This window comes from Trachurus japonicus, chromosome 5 (genome assembly GCF_045865225.1).
Source record: "Trachurus japonicus isolate A0001 chromosome 5, Traja_1.0".
Taxonomy (NCBI): Eukaryota; Metazoa; Chordata; class Actinopteri; order Carangiformes; family Carangidae; genus Trachurus; species Trachurus japonicus.
Window position 1 is genome coordinate 23,198,328 of NC_140911.1, and position 6,375 is coordinate 23,204,702.

The following is a 6,375-nucleotide window of genomic DNA, read 5'->3' on the forward strand; positions in this document are numbered from 1 at the left end:
CCAATGAGGTGACTAAGGTGGGTGACTAAAGCAGCATCAAAAGGGCCATCACATCGAGTGTACCGAAGTGCAATGGGAAAGTGTGCTGCCATATGGAACAAAGCACAGAGGTCATCAGCAGCTGCAGAAGCAGTGCAAGATATTGCCAACATGAGGGTTTGTGTTCCATGAGTAACAAGATGGAGCTCTGAATATATGGCTATTTCCAAACTGATTGGACTCACACAAGAGCAGCTGGACAACATCTGCGGAAGGCTCGGAATGACCAGGCTGCACCCTCATGAGATGACTTTTCTTAGGGAATATGTAGCTGTGTTACAGCCACTTGCTGATTCCATTGATCTTCTACAGGGAGAGAAAAATTGCTACCTTGGATTCCTCATTCCAACAATCTTAAGCCTCAAATCTAGGCTCTCTGACAAATTGCCACATGTAACCTACACAGCGAACATCATTACTGCGGTTACTGAGGCACTTGACAAATGCTTCGGTGCCATCCTGAGCAGCCATGAAGCAAAAATGGCAACAACCACCATGCCCAAATTTCACTTGTGTTGGCTTCCTGCAGAAAAGAAAGAGGAAATGTGCAAACCAGTAATTCAGGAGGCAACATTTTTCGAATCTAGAGCACCTCCTGTAGCTGAAATGAACATCAGCGCTGAAGATGATGGATCAGATGAGGAGTTTTTTGTGTTTGGGAAGACAAACAGGGCTGATAAAAGCACAGTGGAGGAAGAAGTCCGGCAGTTCCTGACCACAGATAGGAGATCTAAACTGTGACTTTCCCGCTTGAAAAAATATTAAAACTTTATAAAGTGACAATATTTCTTTACTTACTCGCTGTTCACGTGACTATTTACTGTAAGAGCTCCACCAGTCTCAAGTCAAAGCTGTCGAGGACGCGCATTCAGCGTCATCTGATGTCATGTCCGCATGACAGCGCAGGAAATTTGGCCTAATTGCAGCACATTATGCAGCACACAGCCTGTTCAAGGCAACAGAGAGATACGTTGGTGTGCTCTTTCTTTTTTGGTTTCGAACGCTTCATCACCCATTAGCATTAAAAACACTTTAATTACATGTGTATTTATTCATGAATCCTGCCCAGAGTCCCTTTAAGTCTGTTGTCCAAAGGGCAAATTGTACTCTCTACTCTTCTGTCTCGGACTGCAGTGGGTAAAGTTTTTCCGTGACAGGAGAACTAAACTTGTTCTGGGTGCAAAGCAGAACAAGTTGCCAGAGCCAGCTGCAGTTACCAGACTATAGCTGCTTAAAAATTGACAATTGATTCATAATTAAGTATTTAGATATTGCCATTCATCTGGCAAGAGGATTGCATGCCAAAGTAAGTATTTTCCACACCATAAGATATAATACTAAGATCTAAAATGGGAAAAGTTTTCAGAGATCAAACCAGCAAGATTAGAAAGCTGTTTGCGAGCTCCACAGAACAGCAACAGTTCCTCTGCACAGGCCAAAAACTCTTTCTCACAAATAATTTACCACTTTGACACTTGTTACAACCATAGTGTAACTTTTACTGTGAAAAATCCTGTTTCACCTGTGATAGTCCTGCACTCATAGATGTCAGTTTGTCACCTTCAGTCAACACTAATTACACGAATGAATGTCTTTATCACTGTGTCTTGCACACACCTATTACAGAGTAAACACTAATTAAATAATACGTCTTCCCTTTTTTTCAGGCTTTAGAAGAAATTTAGAAATCTTAAATACATCAAAATGAAACTGCCACATCACAGTTTGTTTGAAATATTGTCTGGAAAGTAAACTGTGATGAACAAAGTATAATAATTAATTACTACAATAAGACACACTGCCAATCACACATCAAAGAGGATGTCCAGATGAGAAAATCATAACTAAAACAGAAAATGATTATTTGACAAGACTGATGCATGGTAAATGCTGACATTTCTGAGGACAGATATAATTAACAGATATTAAACATTGAATTTTCTGTACCCTTTTAAAGCAAACATATGGCTTTTTTTTATGCTCTGGATTATCTTCCATTTCTGACCAAAAAAAGCTGGGTAATGACAAATATTTCAATATTTGAATGTCTAATTTAAGATAAGACCAACCTTGCGGCAAGGCAATTAAAAAGCGTGAATGGAAATGAATGGTTCATCTTAACAAGACATCGATGGCGACAGAAATGTGACAGAGCCAAAGGCAACATCATCACCAGATGAGGAACAGGACTTGGGGGCTTGACACGACGACAATATAAGCTACGTATTTGTGGAATGGACGTTATTGCTCTACAGTGGGCTATCTGGCGCCCCACCGTCAGCGTCTTTACACTTACGTAATGAGGTCTTCCCTGCTATCTGCTGAAAGATAGCAGGTGTCAATGCAAACCAATTTAAAGTGTCCAGAGCAAAGCAAGTTATTAACCCGCCTGCCAAAGGATTGTTACTCTTTCTTTCCCACACTTACGTATTTTAGGGGGAGGATTGTGAAAAAGAGAGGAAGAGCAGAGGAAGACTGATGGGCTCAAATAGCGGTTTAAGAAGTAGATTAGTCATTTTACATTTTTTGTAAATGTTTGAGCAGACTGAAAAACCGAAAGCTTCCAAAAGTAGGACAGTTGAGTAGGATGTGGACATACTTGTGCCCTTCAAATGGCATTATAGACCATATATTATAATTACACTTGACATAATAGGTCTCTGTCCATAAAAAAGCCAATCCATCAGGTGGGACTGAATTAAAACAATACTCTTCCTTATTCTTCTTGGCTCCATAAAGCTGTGTTGTGTTTTACTGTGATTAATGTGTTGATGTAATATTTTTACATGAGTCTAGCTCAAGATGGTTGTGGCTGAAGAGGGCCCAAAGTTGGAACCCTTCTGCAGGCAAAGGCTAACCAGCCTCCGGTGTAGAGGTTAGGGGGCGAAACACCTGTAACCCTGAGATACAGTACCTGCTGATGATGCAGAAGGGTTCCCAACAAAACAGGCGAGCCAAGGAACACGAGTAAGGATCCACCCTACGTAGTTGCTGCTTGTAGCGTAGCATCTTTGATGTTTATCTTATCTAGCAGTTTGCAGTACTACAATATGTTGTCACATGACAGCAGCAGATATAAGAAATAATTTGGGAACCAAATAAATTAACCTCACTAGTAAGATAATTTGCATTATCTCAACCAATACTGTGCCAGGCACTGCTAGTTTGCAAGCTAACAATCACATTACTGTAACTAGAGATGCTATCTTGTCCCACTTCTCTTTCACCATTACCATCATGTAAAACCACATTACAGACAGCAGCAACATTTCCACAGCTACTAACACTGTGATAGCCACTGCTAGCTACAAGCTAACAAACAAATATTTTAATAGTCGTTTTGTCAAACAAAACATCTCAAGAGTAATTTTAAAAGCCTACAATAATCAAACTGGAGTAGAGAGTCAAACAATGGCCACAAGCTTATAGGCTAACACTCCAACAGGCAATGTCTATACAGTAGGTATAATGCCTGATTCATGAGTGCATGAGTTCACAGCCTCCTGGGTTCTCCTGCAGGTTTATGGATGGTTATCAGCAGTGGATAATGACATCCAGTCCTATGCTATCTGAGTCAGAGGGTTTTAAGGTAGCTTACATTGATTTTCACTGCTCGGTCAGCTGGACTGTGGATTCAGTATTATATTTTAAGACTCAGATATAGATCAGGACACCGATCAGGACAATCTTTATTTACCATGGAAGTCATGTGGAGGGTAAACAGCCTAATGTGACAGCCCAATGTATTGTCCTGGTTGAACTTTAGAGTTAATGAGTTACCGGTGTATTGTGTGCATATGAAATGTAAGACAACCCACTGCTAAGTTGATGCTCTTGTGCCATATTGTCTCAGTGCAGCGCAATTAGTGTCTGTCAGAGAGGATACCTGGCCAAAAGCCTGAAAATGTCAGACTAATTACCCTTAGGACACTGACGATGAAGAGCTGCTGGTTTTGATAATTTGGTTTGAACAAATAAAGACTCAACTTTTATACCCAAACTCCCCTAACCCTAAACCTAACTCCACAAGTCACATGACTGACAGTACAGGGTGACCAGATTCCAACTCACTAAATGTGGGACAAAGACTACTATGTGTGGGACAATATGAGATTCCAATGCATTGAGTCTAAAATAAGTTTTAAAAAACTAAAATAAAAATGAAATAAACATTCTATTCTGCCCCTTACATCATAACATTACTATAAAAACTTTACAGATATTATATTATACATTTTATTTAAATTCAACTTTCTCAAGTTCTCTCACACAAATAAACATATAAGAATGAAGCGTTCATGCTATTGCAGTTCCTCTCATATGTACAATCAAACAGAGTAGGCAGTCAATGCTTTCCCAGTCTTTGTTATACAGTAAGTGCATTTTCAGCTGCAGAAAATGTTCACATACTTTCACAAAAAAAAGTATGCATCAGTATGGACCCCTCAAGGCTGTAAATAATCACATCAAAATGATAACTACTGTACAACCACAGGTAAACTACTCAAGCTGTATACACTACACACAAATTAGACTAACAGTGTAGATTCCATATGTTCATGAAAAATTAAAAGGTTAGAAAAATAAATTACCTTTAAAACCTTTAAGTGTTAATTTACCTTTTACCCCGACCTGCATCTTTTCAATATAAGATAAAGTGACAAAATGTTAAGTTCAGAGGAATTTAAGTAGCAAGTTAATTGAGAGCCAGACAAATAATATTCAGAACTCCATCAATCTTTCCACTTTAAATGTAGAACCTTAAACAACGGCAACTCTCCCTTCAACCTCTAAAGTGGCCGCTGTCACTCCCCACACAGAAATCCTCTAACCAAACCCGCATCACAATAAGGTGCCAGACATTCATTTCACACAGTCCACTCTTTTTGTTATTGACATTAATATTGACAGATTTTTCCCACTGTGCAATATCAAGCAAGCCAACACCTCACAATCCCCGTAAAAGCCTTTAAATCTCCCAACGAAAACAACAACAGCATCGGCCAACCCCATTTCATCCCAAACACTCCACTTTCTGCTGCTGTTATTAACATGAATATCGACAGATTCTCCCAGCGAGGTACACCCAGCTCGCCAGCAGCCGTGGCCCCCTCATCCATTCTCCTATCCTCCCACTGCACACATCATCTGTTTTGGGCTCCCGGGCGATACATCACTGTGGCGGGGCAGAGAAAAGCTCTTTAAGTTGCATAAACACAATGTCGCCCGGGCACCCACCGGCTGCCGGTGATGGATGGGGGCCGCACACAGAAAAGAGAGAGTGGGATTCTTCCAAGAGCTGATGACCGAGCAGCACCAACCAAGCTGTCATTATTCTCCACTTTTACCCACTGCTAACATTTAACAGTGCTGGCATAGAGAGGCCTGAACTGAGCTATATAGAAGTTTAATAAGACCAGTGGTTGAAACTCATGTAGTACATTTACTCAAGTACGCACCATAGAAAAACAACAACAAACAACAACAATGGATGTAGCCTATGTGATGTCACCCACAGGTGTCTGAGGAGCAGTTTTGAAGCTCAGAGTGAGCTGCTGAGCTGCCACCCTCTTGGCATTGCCTGACTCCTTAAAATGGGCAATCAATTATGAAGAATTAAAGGCTTGATAAGCTTTAGAAGGGTGAGTTAAATGAAAATTCCCAATGAAGAAAATTGTATGTATTAACCAATATCACTACTCCACTGTCTTTGTCTAGCTAGTGCAGACTAGTGAGACTTGTTGCGTACGAACTGATGAAGCCCCTTGGATAAGAGGCGAAACGTCTTCCCAGACAAATACAAGTCCAGTTGCCTACGATTCAATTTGCCCAGGAAAAAACAATGACCTGGATGAATGAGAATATCCATAGACATTAACCAATATATATATCTATTTTATTATAGTTGAATTTTTTTACTTTGCTACATTTTACGTAATGGAAACAAAAATGGATAGGCAACAGAATTATGTACTTTCGACAGTTGCTTTGCATGTCAAGATTTTTCACACAGATACAATCTAACTCACTGTGGTCGAGGGAATTTTGACACAACTGATCTACTCTCCTCTGGAAGACGCCTCCTCTGTTATTTCAGACACTCCTAGCATCCCCAATCCTGACTTCAAAGACTTCAGAAAGAAAGAGTCCACTGGAACAGAGATGTGTCCTGTGTGCTCACTGAGATGACTATGACTTCCCTTGCATGTTCACTGGCAGCCAGTGGAAACTGGTGGACAATATGATTTCCCTGCTGGCCCTCTTTGAAGAGCTCACACAGTTGCCACAGATAGGAAGATTGGGGTGCAAAGTTAGTACAGTAGCATTACAACTAAC